Source organism: Phoenix dactylifera, unplaced genomic scaffold (genome assembly GCF_009389715.1).
Source record: "Phoenix dactylifera cultivar Barhee BC4 unplaced genomic scaffold, palm_55x_up_171113_PBpolish2nd_filt_p 000130F, whole genome shotgun sequence".
In the NCBI taxonomy this organism is placed as follows: Eukaryota; Viridiplantae; Streptophyta; class Magnoliopsida; order Arecales; family Arecaceae; genus Phoenix; species Phoenix dactylifera.
In genome coordinates, this window is record NW_024067692.1 from 694,539 (window position 1) to 709,118 (window position 14,580).

Here is a 14,580-nt window from a genome sequence, read left to right on the forward strand (position 1 = left end):
TCAAAAATCTTAAGGCCAACGTCAAATTTATTTTAATTTAATTTGGCTTAGGATATGTATGCAAGGTGGTGATTTTTGGGCTAAGGACAGGTAATGACTTTCCGACCTTATCTTTTTAATAGGTTTTGCCCTTAAATTATTTTATGCAAATGCTTAATACTAAATGCAGCAAATATTCAATAATGTTTTTAAAGTTTATGGAATGTCACTAGGTTGTACTGATTAAATGAGCAAGCAAAATTTTTTTTTCTTTTTTTTAAAATTTCAAATTTTGAATTTAAATTTTTAAATTTTAGAATTTTGGAATTTTTTTAAGTTTTAATTTTTTTTGAAATTTTAAAAAAAATCAAAATTTTAAATTCTGAATTTTAAATTTCAGAATTTAATAACTACGAAATTATTAACTAAAAATAATCAAAACAAGAAAAATTAATAAAAAAATTTACTACCTGAGTGCGTTTACTCCAGGCATCCAAAATTCGATTTGATCTTCGTGATCGTTCTTGCTTCTCGATTTGCCTCCCCAGCAACGACGCCCAAATTTTATTATAGATTTTCTGTTTACCTGAAAATGCACTAAACAGATCGTTGTTAGAACCAACAAACAAAGTTTTAAATTAATTATACTCTTACCTTTTCTACTCGAAGAATAGTGGTCGTAAGAGGTCGATGCACAGGAAAGCGATTGGAGTTGCATAAAAATCAAAACATTCACTCGGATTCAAAGCCAATTTTTTTGAATAATAAGAAAAAAATATTACTTTGGGGATGTTGAATGATTCTCTAGTCTACCAGAGAATATTGTCTATTTGAAAATAACGAAAAGACAGATACTTGGTATCGAAGAGCATTTATAAATTTAATAAAATATTTAACTATTCAAAGGAAAACTTTGGCATGGATGAAAACAGTGCTTAAGAAGATTGAAGCCGGAAACATAGATTGCATGAGAGAAAATTGATTGATTTCATAAAAAAAATGATTACAAAAAGTAAAAAAATGAAGATGAAGCCTAATGCTTCTTTTCTTCTGCAAATAAAAAGAAAACAAGAAATAAAAGAAAATCAAATAGAAAACTCCCCTTTCTTCTCTCTCCTATTTTTTTATTCTCCTTTTCAAACAAAACAGAGCCTTGCTCTGTTTCTTTTTCTTTGTTTCTTCTCTTGAAACAGAGCCCTTCCTTCTCTTCTTGGCCCCAACCGAGAACCTCCCTATTCCTCCTTCTCCTCTCCTTAAATAGGTCACCCATCTCTTTGGCCCGCCGATGGATCCCCTGATGGAGGAGTAACGGAAGCTTGATTGCAGGGAGGAACGAGCTAGCCGCGGGATGCTGGGATCACGGAGAAGGGGGTCGTCCGGGATGCGGAATGGAAGATGACTGCGAGCGGCTGGATCGCAGACTCGGAAGAATGCAGAAGGGCTGGATTGTGCGCGGGAGGCTGGGATTCCGGGAGGTGGATGCGGATGAGGGGCGCTGTGGGATCACTGGGAGGAGCCGATCGTCCAGGTCACACGTGGAAGAGGATGCCACGGATCCTTTGCTGGGAGGAGATGATCATCCGGGTCGCATGATCGATGGGAGGGAGTTGATCACGGATGTAGTGCTTGGGGGATCCGATTGCTGATTTGGGAAGGAAGCTGGGACGCGGTGTTAGATGTATGCCCTAGAAGCCAATATGGCGGATACATTATTAATTCTGAGACATAAAATTTGTACTTGACTTTATTATTATTGAATAATGGGCATATTTTCATTCATATTGTTTATGTGTCTATGAATCGTCCAAGAAATTAATAAGATGATGATACATATTCTCAAGAGTTGAAAATTTGAGCCATGTATCATTAGTAATTAATTTCTAAATGCTCCTGATCAATGGATCATCACGAGGACGGTGATCAGTCCGATCAGTGCACAGATCGCTTTCCTTATGGATGGACGAGACTCGAGTCCATAGTGTAGGGACACTGAAGTGATAGTGCAGGTGCTTATTAGAGAACAAGGGTACTGAGCGTGACCAAGATAAGAAGTCACTTGGATGTCTATCCACTCGTCAGTGACTTACTTGATGTTGCAGTAGTATGACTGGTCCTTTGACCTGCGGTGCTTCGGCTACTCACAGTGAGGTTATTGTAGTTTGACTGCACATATACATGGTCTCTAGTCATATGGGTCCTTGTTGTGTAGATTGGCTGCAGTAGGTTCACTGTAGAAGTAAGGTATGCACTTAGATGGAATCTATCGACCTTGATAGAAGAGGAGTGATCCTATGTGATTTATTAGACAGAGTTCTAAGACCTTGGCCAGGGCAGTAATATACAGTGGAGAAAGAGTTCTTCTACTATCGAACTCAAGTCGAATAAATCTAGACATATGACAAACGACGGAAATTAACGAGTTATCCATGACCTCCGGTTTGTAGGGATCCACGATAGAAGGACTGTATCATACGATAACTGCACCTAGAGGTTCATCATTCTATTCTACTGGGTAGCCACTACATACTGCTAGGTGTCACTGGTGGATGGTGAGACTCACAGGGATCATCTTGATGGTCGATGATCCCTGGTGAGTTGAGTTGGAAATGTTTCAACCCATTGAAAGGAGTTTTCGATGATATTGTGATCGAGATTGCAATATATCTCACTACCAGTCAGAATAGAACCTATGGGGTCACACACATTAGAAGTATCGATCGATTCGATGGTTGAATTGTGATTAAGAATCACATATGATCAATTAGATTGATAAATAGATAACCCGCTTAGAGTTAGCGATTAGAAGAAGGAATAATTACAATCGGATTGCAATTTAATTTAATTAATTGGATTTAATTAATTGGACTTGATCATGAGTCCTACTTGGAGTAGAATTCTTGGAGTCCTAATTGGATTAGGATTTCAAATTAAATTAGAGTCCTACTTGGAGTAGGATTTCTAAAGTCGTAATTGTCTTAGGGCTGAAATTTAAACAAGTCCTGATTAAATTAGGATTTTCTTAAGTCCTAATTAATTTTAATTTTAATCTAATTAATTAAATGACTCCTAATTGGATTAGGATTGAAGAGTTCAATTGAGTCATGGTTCAATTAAATTCTAATTGGATTAGGATTTGGAGGAATTAAATTGGGTGCACTTAATCCTATTTTGAATAGGATTGGACCTAGAAATAGTCCTAACCCAATCCCCACTTAATTTGATTAAGTGGGGCCAACCATATGGGAGAAGCGGGAGGGGCCTACGCCCCTCCCTTGGCTGGTGGCGTGAAGAAAAAAGGAGGGGTCATGCCCCTCCTATTTTGAATTCACAAAGGGATAAAGATGAGCTCCTAAAATTTAGGAGCTCATCTCTATCCACACACCATAAAAGAGGGGTTCAAAGGGGCTCCGAATTTTTCATAATTTTTCTTGGGATTTTTGGCAGCAAGGAACCTCCTTCCATTCCTCCTTTCAGCCACAAGGAAACAAGGAAAAAGAAGCTCTTAGCGTGGTCTACTTCATCCCCTTCCTTGGTTCCAAAACGAAGGAAAAAGAAAAGGCTGCGGTTTTTTTGTTCTCCTTCCATTGAACCATCCTTCTTCTTCCTCCTCCCTTAGGCATTCAAGAGTTGATTGATAGGGAGGATATCAGCCATCAATAGCCTTCTCTGCAAGGGAGCTAGTACCCTGGGGAGATCCAAAGGCTTCGATCGACTCACTACTTCGTGTGGATACCCGTAGAAGCCGGACGCGTGTGCGGCTTCCACTGAACCTTCATCAAATACCACGTGAATCAGATTTGCGGAGACCATCTACCCGCACAAGGTGAAGATCTGATCTTCTTAATCATGATTTTAAAATGATTTAATAAAAATTTAATCCTAATCTATCTATAAATGGTTTTAAAATATGTTCATGCGATGAACGGGATATGCACATGTCGTTCCGCTGCGCATTTGAAAAATTTTTGAATTTTCAGCGGCATGTGACAGATCCTAACACGTGGAACGGCACGGGATGAGATGCTGGAACTCGGAAGAGGAGGACGCGGCATCTTGGATCATGCCTTGCAATCGGACGGAAGAAGCTGGGGCGTCGGATGCTCGCAAACGGCCGGATTGATGGAGCTGGCTGCGGGATCGCTTGAAGGAGGATGTGGATCCGTCGCGGAGATGGCTGATGTGGGATGTTGGGGTTGAACATTGACCGCTGGATGCTGGGAGGAGCTGATGAATTGAAGGCTGGATGCTAGGAGGAGTTAATGAATTCTATTTCGGAAGAGTGCGGGTGCTAATCCGAAAAGGAAGGAACACGAGGATCACTGGGAGATTGCACGCGGGCTCGGATGCTTGGGTGCAAACATGCTCGATCAGATCATGGCAGGATTGGGCCTGTGCAGTTTGAGGCCATGATACATCTCTCTAAACTCAGTCTATACCAAATGCGCATTTAAACTTTAATTTATAATAACCTGTGCCAAACAAAAATATAATATTAAACCAGTAAATTTATCATTATCAGTCAGCAGTAATACTAGTTTAAGCAATATGTAGATCGCACTTTTGTGCTCTCATCAAATACTTAAAATTTATTTAAAAAATAATTAATAAGAGGCTAAATACATGCTCAAGTACTCACACTATAATTTTTTTTTTTTTTTTTTTTTTTGCATACGTTGGCTTCGGTTTTTGGAAAAAAAAATTACGGGCCACATGACACATCGATTCTCCAACGGTAGAATTTCATTATTTTTTACTCCAGAAAGCCATCGATTCTCCACATGACACATCGATTCTCCAACGGTAGGACACATGTCTCTCTCCTGTTGGTGGCTAACAGTGAGATGACATGCATTCTCGAAGCCGGCCGGTAGTGGGCGACGTAGCTACTCTTTCTCTCCGGGGCCCACATGGCTTTCTAGAACAACGATATAATAAAACTCTCTCTCTCCTCAGGAAAACGGACTTTGCGAGGATCATGCGGGGGAGGACTCCAAAGCAACAGCCGTTGTGGGGACCAACGGGGAGGCCAGGGGCTCCTGATTTGACAGGAGGCCCAACGACTTTTTATTACCTCTTTACCTTCCGGGTCTGTGTCTCTTCCCTAAATGACCCTTGACTCGTTCTTTGTCTGGCTAAAGCCTGTTCTTTTCTTTCCGTTATGCCCCTTGAAAATTGAAGAAAAAAACAAGATAAGGGTAAAATGGGCATTCGGGAGATTGATGTCGTGGGGCCTCCTTGCAAGCTCCGCTAAGATGGGAAAAGAATCTCGGCCAGCTGCGGATGGAAAGCCATGAATGTCCCTGATGATTAAACATAATCACGGTAAAACCATGGCATATTTTACAATTTATTATGCATTATTAGGTCATAGCTGCAATCAAATTGACAAAAAAAATAAATAATAATTCCACGAGGAGACGGTCATCTTCACCCAAATGATCATTTGGCCCTATTGTAAGTGTTAAAATCACATGTGGTAGATTTTATTTATATATTTTATATTTTCTTACACTCTTTCTTACATATAAGTTGGACTTTTCTTTAATGGATGAGCTCAATATGTGAAATTTTTAATAAAAGAATTAAAGAATGCAGAGACAAAATTCGAACTTATAACTTATATTCTGATACCATGTTAAAAATACCATTTGTTCCAAAAACTTAAGCTAATAGAATAAAATAGATTTTATTTATATATTTTATATTTTTTTAATGGTAAAAAGGTGTTGGTATCATAAACAAAAATTAGTAGAAACCTTAGTTTTTTTAAAAAAAATTAATTACTATAACGAGAGAATGCGAGTGAGCTAGGGAACTCTCCAACTGATTTCAAACGTGAGCTAAAATTCGTGATCAGCACGGTTTCTAAGTGAAAAATGTGCCCTTTGTTGCCTCGAATTTTCAGCGGAACGTGAGCTCTAAACTCTTCACCTGTTCACATACGTCTTGGTTGTTGGGACAAAACCTGGTTCCTCGTGAACAAACCCAGACTGGGCCAACATTACTTGTTTGGCCCGGTCTTCCTTACTTTGGTCAAAGTCCAATCATTTTTTCAATCAAGTCAAACCTTGTTACCATTCCACGTTTTACACTTGCGACTTTTCCGCGGGAGATGTATTGGATGAATGGGTGCGTGCCACAACCAACTGGTGATATCCACGGCACTGATCCTATTTCACTCGCAGCTTTTTGCGATTTATCAAAACTAGAGGGTTGTATTTAGCAAAGCATGATTTATTTACAATAGAGATGATGAGATGAGGATGGACTCATCCCCAAGGCATGTGCACTACTTTACGAAAAGGAGAGAGGGAGCGGTGAATACGTGGGATTTGTCATCAAGGACCACAATATTAGACTGGTGGCGATCGGAAACCGGCGGATCTTCGATACTTCTATCATCAGTGTCGAGTTTAAAGCTGCATGGAAGGGCATCATCTATGCAAGACTTATATTAGGTGCGGACCACATCCTTCTCGAGAAGGATTTGGTTATAGTGATCAAGTGGATTCGGAGTCGGCATAGCGTTGCTGGCAGGATGTCGCTGTTCCACGATGTGCAGACTCTTGAGAGAGAATGACTTTCTTCGGGCCACTCATGTCTACTAAGAGGCGAACAGTGTATTTGACTGGATTGCCTCATACGCAGCTCATCACTCCAAAAATTTTCTTTGGAAAAACCACGTATCTACTCCTCTATTTTGCCAACTTTTTTTTTTTCTAATTTGTTGGTTGGACCCACACTCATCGTGTATAAGGCGCCAGTGTACCAAAAAAAAAAAGGGGAAAGATTTAAAGGAACTTGTTTCATTTGTAAATGACCTTTTCTTCCGTTGCTCATAGATTCTATCAAGCATTTACCTGGTTCAAATATGGGGTGTGGATTTGCTCAGGAATAATAGATAGAGAAGAGGGTACGGATCAGATGTCATCCTAACCGATCGTTTTTAGCCATCAGGTCAACGGCCATTTTGGTGGTTGATTAAGACTAGACTCCTAAATAAATCCTCTTTCCAAGGCAGCAACAGTGAAACGGTGTAAATAAATTGATACTCATGTCTGCTAGAATATGAATATGAATTAGGATATTTACATGCTTCTGAGAAGATAGAAAAGGAAAAAAAACCGAGTATTCTAAAGCAACAGCTTGAATGATTCAATCCAAGTCCAGAGGCAAGGTCTCATACCACCACACTGATCACGTATACCTTCAAATCCTTCTAAATGCAATAAGGTCAGAAAAGGCTCAATTTTTAAACAAACATTGCATGGGCAACATGCTAATGAGAGAATAATATAAAGAACAGCCGTCTTGCAGTCTTGATAGGTCCATTAGATACATATATCCATAAAGCACATAAACGCATATTTTGAATTCTTATGTGCGCACGCAAACCAAATCGAAGAGTCAGGCTACTTAGCCTTAAGTAGGATGAGTGATAGATTGATGCAGATTGATACATCCTAGTGGTAGTTTTCACTAGATTCATCCAAAAAGCAGCATTAGCATTATAGATTGATGCAGATTGATACATCCGTTGTGGAAAAAGAGCACAAGCACCAGCTTAACATTAAAACATAAGTAACATCTCGAACAGCAATTAAGAAAATCACATTGTTTCAGGTTTTATTCTTTCATGAAAAAAAAAAAATCAGTTAAATATATATTTGATAGACTGCACATTCGTTAACAAGGACTTAATATAGATCCACTGAAATGGATGAAAACTTTTGCCTGATTATATGACAGACTAGTAATTCAGATATTCCTAAAGAATCAGAAACATGCAACATTAGTGGTGACTCGAGAGCAATGCGACTTGCCTCAATATCCTAGCTGCATCACGGGCTGTTCTTTTGGTTCTCTTAGACGTAATCTTTCAATTTTTGAAACTTGCTCATTGCCATCAACGGATGGCTTTATGACTGCATTGAAAATTATATTGTTAAACATGCATGGTAAGTATGAGAAAATGCAACTGCAATATATGAAAGGTACGATCCAGAAATCTCGGGCATTTCTTCAGTGCTGGTCATTCTATCTCTATCTGGATTTAGACCTGCAGTTTCATATTGAAATTGCATAGTATCAGATAAACTGGTAAAGGTGAACAAAATATGCTAAAAGACAGGATTTTGAACTTACTCAGCAAGATGTCAATATATATAGGAGCAGTTGAATTTTGGATTGTTCATCTGCACTTCAGTATGCAACATAATGCCAATTTTTTTTACTTTCCGATTATCTCAATAAAATAAAAAAACTTTTTGATAATCTTGGTGAGATGAGAAGATTATATGGAGCAAGGTAAGAAGATTATATGGAGCAAAGAAGTCACCTTCTTTTTGTCTAGAAAAATGTAATACCTGGGCCTAAAAATTTATTGGGCCCATATTTAAGCATTGGGCCATGGTATTTAATGGGCTAACTAGGCCCATGGTTGACAACCCAGTGTTGGCTGCCACCTCATGCTTTATGCATGGGTGGGACTAGGGCCAGCTGGGGATCAGAGGAGGACCCAGCTGTTCAGGCCCCTCACAGGCGTGATACCTCGTTTTCCCTCCCCCCCCTCTTCTTAAGAATATCTATTAAACCTACTGGTTCTCCCTTGAGAAAAATCTCAGGAACCTGTGAACCGGAAGAGGAGGTGTTGGAGTGGAGGCACCGGAGCACGGGATACTGCAATCTCCTTCGGAATCAAGGTAGATCCCTCCTGGCTACCTCCTTTCAATTTATTAAGTATAAGATTTAAAAGAAAGAAAGGAAGAAGAAGAGGGAGAGGGAAAGGGGAGGAACCAATGGAGTTGGAAAAAGAAGGGGAGGCACCTGTGGCCGTCGGCATGCCATCGACCACAGGCATCGCCGGCTCTCGGTGGAGGCCACCTTGAGGGTCGGAGAACACCACTGTTCCAGGTTTCTCTTCTCCGTCCCGTAAGAAAACAGAGAAGAAAGCCTCGGGATAACAAAGAAAAGAAGAAAAGAAAGAAGGAAAGAAGGAAGAAAAGAGGAAGAGGGGACTCACCGGCTCGTCATCGTGTGCGGCGGCCGCCGGCTTCGGCCGCGAGCACCGTCGACATGAGCGTCGACCGTAGGCATGGCCGAGAGCGCCGCAGGCTCAGCCGGGGACGCTGCAGGGCCGGCCGCCGACGCCGCCGGTCCGGCCCCCTTCCGCTCGCCGTCCGGCCCACTTACGCTCGCCGTCCTCCCTTCGTCGGAGAAGAGAGGAGGAGAAAGGGTGAAGAGAGGAGGGAGTCGGGAAGGTTCTGAAGAAGAGAAGAAAAAGAAAAGAAAAGAGAGAAAGAAAAAGAAAAAGAAAAAAAAAAGGGAAAAGGAAAAGAAAAAGAAAAAAAGGAGAGAGTAGAGACCCTTAACGGGTCCGGCCGAACGGGGTTTGGGTCCGAAACCCGTTAAGCCCATTAATAAGAAATTGGTTTAGCCAATTAGACCTGAACCCGAGCCCAATCAGATTGGGCTAAGTCTGGACGAGCCCAAACTACAAATTGGGTCAAATTCGAACTGAATTAAGCCCAAATTAATTTGGGTCCGAATTCAATTAAGTTGAGTTAGTTTCAGCAGACCTAATTGAATATGAATCAGGCCCAATTTAAGCCCAATTCAACTAATTTGAGGCCAAATCGACCTCGGGCTGACCTTGACTCAGGCCCAGATGAGCCACATTGACCCTGAACCAAAATTAAACCCAATTAAACTTGGGACTAAGCCTATTGACCAGATCAGAAGACCAAATTGGCTAGAAAAGGCTGGACTCAATCATGAACCAGGCCCAATCTTTTAATTAAAAACCTAATTAACCTATGTGGACCCAATCTTGTTTTAAATTGAGCCCCAAAGGCTCTAAATTGGGTAAATTGGACTTGGGCTAGATCCTTGGATGGGATCCAAGCAAGTAAGTTCATAGTATGATGAACTAAGAAATTTTATAATAAATAAATGGGGAATAATGTGATCCCTATGATGTTGTTTTAGGTGATTAAGGATTTGTCACCTGGACTTGAGAAATTTGGAAAGCGAATTGAGGTAAGTAATCTATTTTAATCTTATTGTGGATCATGTGAGTACTATGCTTATTAAGATTTTAAAGTGTTATTCGTGTATATATTTCATGAATGGGTGTATTATAAAATGTAAGTAACCTGCCCTAATCTTCTATGGATCACGCATGAAATTAACCTGTCATAATTGTATTGTAGATCATGTACCCTAAATTATGAGTTATGAACTAGGAATGTATGTGGCATGTTTTACAAGTTATGATTATGTATGCTTTATGCTTATGCAGATTCCATTATGCCTACGAAATAATTGGATTATATTATATCCTAAGATATGAATTATGAATCTTGTATATGAGTGGCATGGGTCAGTCACACAATTTATGATTGTGCATACATTATGCTTAGGCAGATTTTATTATGCATGCAAGATGAATTGGATTACATTATCATGATTGTCATTAGTATAATTGTGTTACAAGTGTAAAGAATGATGATGAATTGCATCTAGCGATATGCACATTTTGCAAGGGGTACCTAAGGACTCTTGATGCTACGGATCGAATGCAACTGAGCCGGCCTTGCCAGTGGCCGATAATGACTGAGCCGGCCCCGCCAGTGGCTGACTAATAACTGAACAGGCCCAACCAGTGACCGATAATGAATTCGCTATAGCATCCATGAGGTACTACCTATAAGAAGGATTGTCTACGAACTCTTAAGAGCTACTGATCAAATGCAACTGAGCCGGCCTTACCAGTAGCCGAGAATGACTGAGCCAGCCCCGCCAGTGGCCGCCTAATAACTGAGCTGGCCTCGCCAGTGGCCGAAAATGACTTCACAGTAGCATCTGAGAGCATGACCACGGCATGTCGGTGGACCTTTTATGTTATGTTATTGTTTCGTGAAAATACTTGTTGACATGAAACACGAATTTATTGACTCAGTATGCATACTTCATCATAATAAATTGTTAAGTAAGATACTTGTTGCTATGAAATAGGGATTTATTGTTTCAGCATGAATATTTTATCATGATGATTTGTTATATAGTATACATGTCAGCTTCTCAAACCCTATTAAAACATGTTTAGTATTTTTGCAGAATCAAGCATATGCTAGTAGATGTGCATGAATTACCAAGGATAGCATGGTTCAAGTGTATTATATATTCCATGAAATATGGTATCAAAAACACATTAAAATGATATTCATAGCATGACCACGAACTTAATAATTTGAGGTGCCATTAATCAGTTTTCAAATAACTCATAAAGTATGATTTATGAAAATTATGATTTATGAACTCTCAGATCCTATGCAAGGGCCCCCGCCAGTGGGTATAATAACTCGGCATGCGCATATGGCCCCTGCAAGTGGGTATAATAACTTGGTTGCACTACTATCTGGGAGTATGGATTTAAAATCTTGGATTAATGTTAAAGTTTTACGTTGCATTTCATGTTTATGAAATATCATGATGGTACATGCATTAATATACAGGTTGATTTGCATATATATATTGTATATGGAACAACGGACATTTGATGTGTATGTTAGCCTCTCAAATCCTGCATAAACATGGTTGTCATTATATTTGATCCGGTAAGATTATGTATGATTACTTACTGAGCCGTGTAGCTCATATCCGTTCATTTACATTTTTCTTTCAGATCCTCACCACTGATAGGTGTCAGAGATACTTTAATTTGGTATCAGGGCTTCTTTCCTTTGGGGTAAAATAAGTATACTTTGTGTACATAAACTATATAGAAGCTCTGTATTTGGGTACTGACCAGCATGTTGTACTAAGAATGCTTTCATATATAAAGGTTTGGTTGGTTTGACTACCTTGTTACCCATGTATGAGGCTCGTGCTATTGTGGGCGGTAGTCGGCAATAGCACGGCCGTGTCACGGATTCGGATCCGGGGCGTGACAAAAAACACAAGATACCTACCTAATATATTGCTATTCTGAATTTGCTGGGCATATGGACTGTTGCTTGATAAACTTGCAGTAAAACGTGTGTTTGATGCAAACTTATTATGAGATTTTCTTATGATAGGACAAAAAGAAAGACTTGCAGTACAATGTGTGCTTCACGCAAAACTTATTATGAGATTTTCTGTTGAGAGAAAAAAAAAAGTGGCGGCCTCTTTTCACTCCAAGATCTAGTCCTGATGGGCCAATGTGAGCAAAAGATAATTTCGGGGGGGGGGGGGGGGGGGGGGGGGGGATTGCACTAGGACCATAGTATCCACAACTTATTAACAGATAACACACATCTCCTAAGATGAGCACATGAACATAACTCTCATGTAGAACAAAGGGTGAAAGGTCGTCTAATCACTATAGGAAAAAGAGGTTTTAACGACCTATTTTTGCCGACGCTTGTATAAAGCGTCGGCAATTTCCAGCACAGCGCCAACAATAGCCAACGCTTTTTAAAAGCGTCGGCAATATACAACGCTTATTAGCGTCGTCGTAGTCTTGGCCTATGACGACGCCTATTCGCGTCGTTGAAAACCAGATTTCCATCAAAACCCGCGGCCGCCCCCCTCCTCCATCCTCGATCGATCAAGCCCTAAAATAGCTGACCCTCCTCTCCCTCCTCCTCCCTTCTCTCCGGCGCCGACCCTTGTCCCGTCCTTCTCCCTCCTCTCCGGCGCCAAGCGACCTCCTCTCCTCCTCCCTCCTCTGCGGCGCAACCTCCTCTCCTACTCCCTCCTCTGCGGCGCCGACCGGGAGAGCCTTGAAGGTATTATTGTTCTTCCCCCTTTTTGATTCTATTGTTTTCGTTCGGTTTGATCAGATTCTTGGTATGTTTGATTGAATCCCTCTTGTGTTTGATCATTTGGGAAGAAACCTTTTGTTGGATTTTTGTTTTTGTGGATCCCTAGAAGGCATTGGATTAGGGTTTTTACGGCTTATTTATAGATAAGAGCATATATTCCATCTTGCGCCGTTTACTCCGCTCCCAGATCAGATTTAGCTGCATAGGGACATCTAGTTTGAGCATATATTCCATTGTTATGCTTTCTGAGTCTAAATGTGCTTCTAAAGTGCTGTATGCTCAATGCGGACGATGCATTCTGCTGTTTGATCTACAATGTCATCATTGGTTTTGATGGTTTGCGCAAGGACAGCTCCTTAGATAATTCTAGCTCGAGGAAGAGGTATAAAACCAGCTTTAACTTCTTCTAACTACTATAGAATCAAAGTGACTTCTTCTAACTTCTTCGTGTTCTTCTAGCTCCTTAAAACTTCAAAACTGGATCATATTATGATCTTGTACAATTGTTCACTGACGTGCATTAATTTATCTATTCGCCGAGAAGGATTCAATTACATACATTTGGCACCTTTCTCCTAAATCGATAAGCAGAGCCGTTGTCTATATCCGGAGGGGATACGGGATTGATAGCCAAAATTAATATGACACTCAAATAGAAAAACTAAATTAACCCACACAAATAGGTGTAAAAGTACAAAGTTTACCACCATCATGAAATGCATGTTCATTTCTTGTTTAAGCTGTAGTTTATGATGCTTCAAATTTTGTGAGGGAAAAATTTACTTCAGCTGATTTCTAGAACTTCCTGAGTAATTTCTTAGTTGTATTGCTGGCTAAGTGCATTTAAGAAAGTGCCATGATTAATTACTAGGCCACGTATGTATACAATCAATAGGGCTGTTGCAAGGATTTCGTACGAGGAAGTGCTAAGAAATGCATTACATCAAATAGTGTTTCTATTATTTATATACAAAGCATACTAATTCTGTAATATCACTAAGATGCTTCGTGATGTAGCATCAGATCAGCATTCTAGGCCTAGGTTGAAAGGAACACCAGTAATTGGAAGCCATTCATTTTCCATCAATGAACACTCCAACTGTATATGTCTTTGCCTCTTCCATTCTATGCAGTAAAATGCATCACTTTTGAGTTGTCTCGCTTTTGAGCCAGCATAGTTATTTTTATACCATGAGTTCGTCTTGGTGATTCATACCCTAATTTTGTTTATTATTTTTTTATATTAGTTGCAGTTCAATCAGTATTTTAATAGCATGGACAAAAGTTGGATAAATAAGTCGAGATCCAGTGCCGAATATTTGAATGGAGTTCAGAATTTCGTTAAATTTGCTTTTGAGAAATCTAAAATGAATGGGAATATTTTTTGTCCATGTCAAAAATATGTAAATTGTTTTGTTGTCGCTCCACAAACTGTTGAAGAACATTTGGTATGGAATGGTTTTCTGAAGGGTTATACAGAATGGATATTTCATGGAGAGTCTAAATTGTCGTCTTCATCTAACGAACCCTTAATTATAGAACACACTGCTAGTATTGGATCTAGTAGCACAGACAGAAATCCTTTTGTAGAAGATGATATGAGGGGCTTACTCAGAGATGCTCTTGAACATAATATTAGAAATTTAACAGATTTTAGTGGAGAGCAAGAAGGAGCTCCAATAGGTGATGAGCATATCGTTACTGAATCTAAACATGTTGAGGAACCTATAAACTCTGAAGATAATACAACTCGGTATCATAACTTGCTGAAAGATTGTGATAAAGACTATAT

General features: G+C 39.8%; 2 long non-coding RNA genes across 2 annotated transcripts; one reads left to right on the plus strand and one right to left on the minus strand.

Annotated features, from left to right (window-relative positions):
- Positions 1 to 7,593: 7,593 nt before the first annotated feature.
- LOC120104866 lies at positions 7,594 to 9,263 on the minus strand. Its single transcript, XR_005507219.1, has 2 exons — positions 9,002 to 9,263; positions 7,594 to 8,038 (listed from the first exon to the last, which is right to left on the minus strand). It is a non-coding gene; the product is annotated as an uncharacterized LOC120104866 (long non-coding RNA).
- LOC120104867 lies at positions 8,034 to 10,987 on the plus strand. The gene is made up of 2 exons (XR_005507220.1): positions 8,034 to 8,681; positions 9,967 to 10,987. It is a non-coding gene; the product is annotated as an uncharacterized LOC120104867 (long non-coding RNA).
- The last annotated feature ends 3,593 nt before the right edge of the window (positions 10,988 to 14,580 follow it).